This window comes from Meles meles, chromosome 4, assembly GCF_922984935.1.
Source record: "Meles meles chromosome 4, mMelMel3.1 paternal haplotype, whole genome shotgun sequence".
NCBI lineage: Eukaryota > Metazoa > Chordata > Mammalia > Carnivora > Mustelidae > Meles > Meles meles.
Window position 1 is genome coordinate 149,230,367 of NC_060069.1, and position 7,632 is coordinate 149,237,998.

The 7,632-nt window shown below is 41.7% G+C and overlaps 1 pseudogene; it reads right to left on the bottom strand.

Annotated features, from left to right (window-relative positions):
- Positions 1-241: 241 nt before the first annotated feature.
- On the bottom strand, positions 242-1,113 carry LOC123940507 (annotated as a pseudogene).
- Positions 1,114-7,632: the final 6,519 nt, after the last annotated feature.

The window sequence follows — 7,632 nt, forward strand, 5'->3', positions numbered from 1 at the left end:
ATTTTTACAGACTCCTTCACTGCGCCAATTTGTTCCCCTCTGGTACAGTATACTTATTGATTATACTTGACAAGATAGGGCTTCCCAAGCCCTTCCCCTTCTTCAGAGGGTCCAGGATGGAAACTATAGAGGTTGGGAGATTCTCAGTGTGTTGGGGGAAGAGTTAGACAAGGACTTCCTCAGCAGGTGGGGACTTCTTTCTTCCTCTTGCTCTTGCTGGGACTGGTTGTCCAGGGAACTCTTACTCTTTGGAGGTCATGTGGACCATAAGGTCCACCAACTGGTTGCTGTAGCCAGAATCATTGTCATACCAGGAAATGAGCTTGACAAAGTGGTCATTGAGAGCAATGACAGACCCAGAATTGAAGGTGGAAGAGTGACTGTCACTGTTAAAGTCACAGGAGACAACCTGGTCCTCACTATGGCTTAACATGCCCTTGAGGGGGCCCTCTGAAGCCTGCTTCGTGAGCTTTTTGATGTCATCATTTGGCAGTTTTCTCTAAGAGGCAGGTCACATCCATGACTGATGTGTTGGGGGTGGGGATGAGGGAGGTCATGCCAGTGATCTTCCCATTCAGCTCAGGGATGATCTTGCCTACAGCCAGTAGAAGAAGAGATGATGTTCAGGTCAGCCCCTTGGCCATCATGCCACAGGTTCCCAGAGGGGAAGCTTCTGGGTGGCAGGGATGGCGTAGACTGTGGTCACGAGTCTCTTCATGATGCTGAAGTTGTTGTGAATGACCTTGGCCAGAGGGGTAAAGCATTTGGTGGTGCAGGAGGCATTGCTGACAATCTTGATGGAGTTGTCGCTCTTCTCATGGTTCATGTGCATCACAAACATGGAGGCATCAACAGAAGGAGCGGAGGTGATGACCCTCTTGGCCCCACTGTCCAAGTGAGCCCCAGCCTTCTCCATGGTGGTGAAAACCGCAGTGGACTCCACAACATACACAGCACCAGCATCACCCTATTTGAGGTTGGCAGAGCTCAATCCTGGAAGAAGGAGATGGGCTTTCCATTGATAACAAGTTTCCTGTTCTCATCCTTGATTGCAGGGAATTTGCTGTGCGTGGAATCATAATGGAACATGTAGACCATGTAGTGGAGGTCATGAAGGGGTCATTGATGGCGACAGTATCCACTTTGCCAGAGTTAAAAGCAGTCCTGGTGACCAGGCGCCCAAGATGGCCAAATCCCCAAATCCGTTCACTTCCGCCTTCTCCATCATGTCTCGGGGGTCGGGGTCCAGGCTGACTCTGCACCAGAAGATGCGAAGATGCGGCTGTCTGTCCAACCAGGAGGAGCAGAGAGCCACTGTGCTGGTTTTCTTTTAAAATTCTACTAAATAGCCTGCAGAGGGTGCACTTTCCTTAATTTAGGTCCTTCCAACCACTTACTGACCAAAAAAAGGACAAACTGTTTCATAAGATTAAAAACTGTTATCTTGTCATTCATGACAACATGGATGGACCTAGAGGGTATTATGCTATGTAGGACAAGTCAGAGAAGAACAAGTACCATATGATTTCACTTACATGCGGAACCTAAAAACAAGACGAATGAACAAAACCCAGAAACAGACTCATAAATACAGGCAACAAACTGGTGGTTGCCAGAGGGGAGTGGTGTGGGGGAGCTGGGGGAAACAAGGAAAGGAGATTAAGAGGTACAAATTTCCAGTTATAAAATGAATGAGTCACAGAGATGTAAAGCACCACGGAGGGAATATAGTCAATAATGTTATGATAATGTACGGTGACAGATGTTGACTACAGTTGCGCCACTGAGCCTTATGTAATGTATAGAATTTCCAAATCCTCATGCTGCACACCTGAAACTCACATAATATTGTATGTTAGCTAAACTTCAATGACAGAAACTTAAAAATATAAATATAATAAAAAGAGGTATTATACTTGACAAGATAGGGCTTTTCTTTATGCTACCAAATATCACAAAATGGAATATGTAAATAGCATAGGAAATACAGTCTATTTTACTTTTTTGCTAATACAAAAATCAGTTGTAATGTCTTCCTTGCTTTATGTGGAGCTAGGATCATCAAGCTTGTGTCCTCCCTTATGAACTGATGCTTTTTTTTTTTTTTTTTAATTTGCTACATCCTTGGGGCTTTCTTTTTCCCTCACTCTTTTGTGTGTGTGTGTGTGTGTGTGTGTGTGTGTGTGTGTGTGTGTATCCCTAACTAAAAACAAGCAGAACATAGTGTACTACAAAATGATGCTATGTATGCAGGGACCCTGTATTTTTAATTATCTACTAATTTGGAAGCAGGAAACATGAGAAATGGCCTCTGTTCCTTCGAGAGACTTTAATCTACCAATTCTGAGAGCTTTTTAATAGAATGTAAATAATATTTCCTAGCCAGTCAATTTTTAAGTGGCTCTTTCTGTCACAATATGAGGTACAGATTTTAATCAAAACCTTTAATTTTGGGGCACCTGGGTGGCTCTGTCAGTTAAGCAGCTGCCTTTGGTGCAGGTCATGGTCTCAGGGTCCTGGGATGGAACCCGCAATGGGGTTCCCTGCTCAGCGGGGAGTCTGCTTCTCCCTGTGCTCATACTCTTTCTCTCTCTCTCACATGCTTTCTTTCAAATAAATAAATATTTATTTGTTAAATAAATAAAATCTTTAAAGATTTTATTTATTTATTTGACAGAGAGAGATCACAAGTAGGCAGAGAGGCAGGCAGAGAAAGAGGGAGGAAGCAGGTTCCCTGCCAAGCAGAGAGCCCGATGCGGGACTCGATCCCAGGACCCTGAGATCATGACCTGAGCCGAAGGCAGAGGCTTAAACCACTGAGCCACCCAGGCACCCAGAATAAATAAAATCTTTAAAAAAGACCCTGCAAGTTTATTTTTCTGATTCATTTTATATGTATAATAACAACTACTATTTATTTCATACTTCTTACGTGCTAAGGACTGTGTGCTAATTTTTTATTTGGACGATTTCATTTAATAGTTATAAAAGCTTTTTGGGTTGGGTACTATTACTATCACTTCTATTTTAAAGATGAGGTCACTGAGGATAGGAAGGGTTAGGGAGATGTCTTGTGTGGCCCAACTAACACAGCAGAGCTGGGATTTCATGCTCAGTCTGAATGACTCTAAAATCCTGGCTTTTTAAACATCATGCATAGTGTTTCCCAAGCTGTGGGTATATGAACTGCAAGTTACAGATGTTGGTAAAGAGTGTTATACTCACAGAAGGAATCCTAGACTTTCTGTAGTCACACCTGTCTGCTTTATGGAAATAAAAAAAATAAAACCCAAACCTGAGGTCAGCGCAGGCCGAGTGGTTTCTCCATTGAACATCCAGGACCAGAACCCAGGCCTTCTGACTCTACGCCCAGTGCTCTTTCCTCTGATTAGAAATGTTTCCAGATTTAAACTCCAGTTTATAGGACCATTAATAATTGTACAGAAGACGCAAGAGGTTTCAAATTCTCAGAGCAAAAAAGAACTGACATCAAAAGGTTTCTTTGGGGTCATTTGTCTCATGGTGACTTTGATTTGGCCTTGATCTTTATTTAGAATTTCAGTTTTATGCTCTGCAACAAGTTTGGCCTTGTTGAAGGACCATCCAAAGGTCAGTGAGTTGGCTGCTGGTGATTGGATGCACACTCAGAAGCCAAAGTCTATTACTGTGCTCCTGGAAATCCCCAGCTCGCCTCTGGATGGGTATCACATCCACTCTCTGGAAGCTGTGGGCCTTGTGGGCTTTTTGCACACTGCTCCCTAGGAGCCCAGTGCTAGTTGAAGAGCCCTTTATTCTGTGAGGATCCGGGTCACAGCAGGACAGTGGCTCTCAGGGGTTTTGGGTTTTTCTCTTTCTCTCCTTCAGCCGATGATTCTGATTCTGTTTCACTTTCTCCAAAAAAGTGTGGTTTAGAAGACAAACAATCCCCCTGACTTTGTTTAGCTGTGCTATTTTGTTCTTCTCTGATTTGAGTACAAATCGCCCCCCATCTCGAAGGCTCACAGGAACTGTCACAAAGATTTTCTTTTCAAGGAACAGCCCATGCTGTCTATGGATAGGTTTACCCAACTCTTGCATATACAACACATTTCATATTGAACATTCTGTTTAAGTATTCCTACAACTATTATTTCTCAGCTAATACTGGATTTGTTCCAAAAGCAATAATTCCTTCCTCCCTCTCCCTTTCTTTCTCTCTCTCTATTTTTTTAAATATTTTATTTATTTATTTGACAAACAGAGATCACAAGTAGGCAGAGAGGCAGTCAGAGAGAGAGGGGAAGCAGGCTCCCCGCTGAGCAGAGAGCCCGATGTGGGGCTCAATCCCAGGACCCTGAGATCATGACCCGAAGAGGCTTAACCCACTGAGCCACCCAGGCACCCCTTCCTTTCTTTCTTTTTAAAAAAGATTTTGTTTATTTATTTGACAGAGAGCACAGGAATGGCAGAGAGAGGGAGAAGCAAGCTCTCTGCTGAGCCGAATGCGGGGCTCGATCCCAGGACCCTGGGATCATAACCTGAGCTGAAGGCAGACACTTAATGACTGAGCCACCCAGACACCCCAGCAATGATATTTTTCAAGGATAGAAATACCCCCTCTATAACCCATCTAATAAGATACTCCTCTTTATCTAGAAAAAGGAAACATATGGGTTTGAGTTCCAGCCTGGCTACTTAACAATCAGTGATCTGGGCACATCAAATAACCTCTCCGAACCTCAGTTTCCTTAGCAGGAATACAAGAATGATGAGAATTACCTCCTGCATAAGATTAATGTGAGAACAAGTGACATAAGTAGAAAAGTGTTTTGTAAACTATAAATGATTGCAACCTTAGCTTATGTCAAATTGTTACATATCTGTGAACCCTTGAATGCATAGATGTTATTGACATGATTGTTTCTATGTCATGATTTAGGCTTGGACCTGTCCAGGTCCACAGTTGTGACTTTAGGGCAGTGGTTCTCGACTTGGGACAATTGTGTCCTCCCAGGGGATATTTAGCATTGGAGATTTAGTCTGGAGATATTTTGGTGTGTCACATTAGGGGGATGGTGCTGGAATCTAGCAGGTAGATTCCAGAGACTCATTTAAATATTCTATGATACACAGGATACCTCCCTACAACAGAGAATGATCAGTCCTAAAATGCCAATAGTGTTGAATTTGAGACACTCAAGAGCAGTGCCTCTCAAACTTCAGCATGCATCAAAATCACCTGGGGGCTTGTTAAAACACAAATTGCCAGGTCCCATCCCCAGATTTTCTGATTCAGAAAGTCCAGGCTGGGGTCCGAGAATTTGAATTTCCAAGAAGTTTCCTGGTGATACTGATGTTGCTGGTCTAGGGACCACACTTTAAGAACCGTTGCTGGAAACGATCCCATCAATAAACATTGGTGGATTTGATAGGCTTCTTTGCTTAGTCACTACAACAAAATAGTGTCTTGTTAAATGGTGCAAATTCGTATTGGCTAGTCTGGCTCTGGGACTAAATGCTTTGTGTGATCTATGTGTGATTTTAGGCAGTGACAAGGCTTTGCCTGGCAAGCTTCATGGAGACAAGCTGGCTAGGGAAAATAAGAAAAGAAAAGAAAGGAAGAAAATAGAGAAGGAAATTGGAAATATTATTATTATGCATAAAATAGGAGATAAAATTAAAATTTATTTTCAATTTTAACAATCACCATTACCATTTCCCATACGTCAACCTTGAGATGTCTGCTAGGTACCTATGGTGTGATGAACACTTCAGTTTTTAGGGGAGAAGACAGTGGATTTATTACCAGTTTGTTTAGGTCATAGCCATCATTCTGAATCCTCTTGAAATTATTAGTTTTTCCTATAAGCACTATGGCCAAGCAACATGATACATAGTTTCTATCTATCTTCACATAACTTAGGCAAAAGGCCAATATTCCAGTTTAATTACAACACGTAAAGATATCATTTTTATAATGATGTTTACAGTTGGTCAAATGGATTATCCCTTAATGTGATAATATTGGGGCAAACAAAAGTAGAGGAGCCTTGATAATTTTTTCTCCAGGTTTTAGCTCAGTCAATAGAAACTGGTCAAGTAGTTAAGACTGGACAAGATCATAAAAGTGTACATAAGAGCAAATTGTAGGTAAATTGTGTCTGTGTAATTAGAAGGAATTTTAGTGCGAAACATCTAGAGGCTTGCATTGTGCAATATGGTATATATATAAACCCAGCCACAGTGCCTATAGGAAAAATGATTAATTTCAAGGGGATTCAGAAGTGGGTGGGGGGTTAGATGAAATAGATAAAGGGGACTAAGAGTACACTTATCATTATGAGCACTGAGTAATGTATAGGATTGTTGAATCATAATATTTTACAGCTGAAATTAACATAACACTGTATGTTAATTACACTGAAATTAAAATAAAAATATTAAATAAAATTAAAAAATCAATTCCTTAGTCATACTAGCCACACTGCAAGTCCTTAAAAGGCTTATGTGGCTAATGTCTACTCTATTGGACAGCACCTATATTGAACATTTCCATCATCCCTGAAAGTTCTTTAGACAATGCTCATCTAGACACGATTGTGTCGAGCTCCCTTTCTTTGGGATGAAATAAGCTAAATATAAATTTTAACAGGGATTTTATTATTAACATATAATGTATTTTTCCCCCAGGGATATAGGTCTGTGAATCATTAGGCTTAACACATTTCACAGTACTCACCATAGCACATAGTATCCCCGATGTCCATAACCCAGCCACCCTATCCCTCCACCTCAAAACCCAGCAATCCTCAGTTTGTGAAGGTTTATCTCCCTCCTGATCCCATCTTGTTTCATTTTTCCCTCCCTACCCCCCAGGACACCCTGCTGTGCCTCTCAAATTCCTCATATCAGAGAGATCATATGATAAATTTCTTTCTCTGATTGACTTATTTTGCTTAGCATAATACCCTCAAGTTCCAACCACATTGTTGCAAATGGCAAGATTTTGCTTTTTTGATGGCTGCATAGAATTCCATTGTATACCTTCTTTATCCATTCATCTGTTGATGGACATCTAGGTTCTTCCCATAGTTTGGCTATTGTGGACATCGCTGCTATAAATATTCGGGTCACGTGCCCCTTCGGATCCCTACATTTGTATCTTTAGGGTAAATATCCAGTAGGGTGATTGCTGGGTCATAGGGTAGCTCTATTTCCAACATTTTGAGGACCCTCCATACTGTTTTCCAGAGTGGCTGCACCAGCTTGCATTCCTACCAATAGTGTAGGAGGGTTCCCCTTTCTCTGCAACCTCGCCAACATCTGTCGTTTCCTGACTTAACAGGGACTTTTCTCTATCCTTGTGCCCTATAGTAAATCCTCTAAACTCTACCCTTAAAACCTCACGGTATGTGGGTAAGGTAGGTCAGTGAGGAGTGGAAAATAGCAAAGCTTGCCGCCATGTGGAGGAGTCGCTCAATGCTCAGATAGCTGTACGACTGTAAATGAAATGACTGCTGTGGGCAATCTATACATTACTTAGTGCTCATCATGATAAGTGTACTCTTAGTCCCCTTTATTTCATCTACTCCCCCCACCCATTTTTGAATCCCTTTGAAATTAATCATTTTTCCTATAGGCATTATGGCCAAG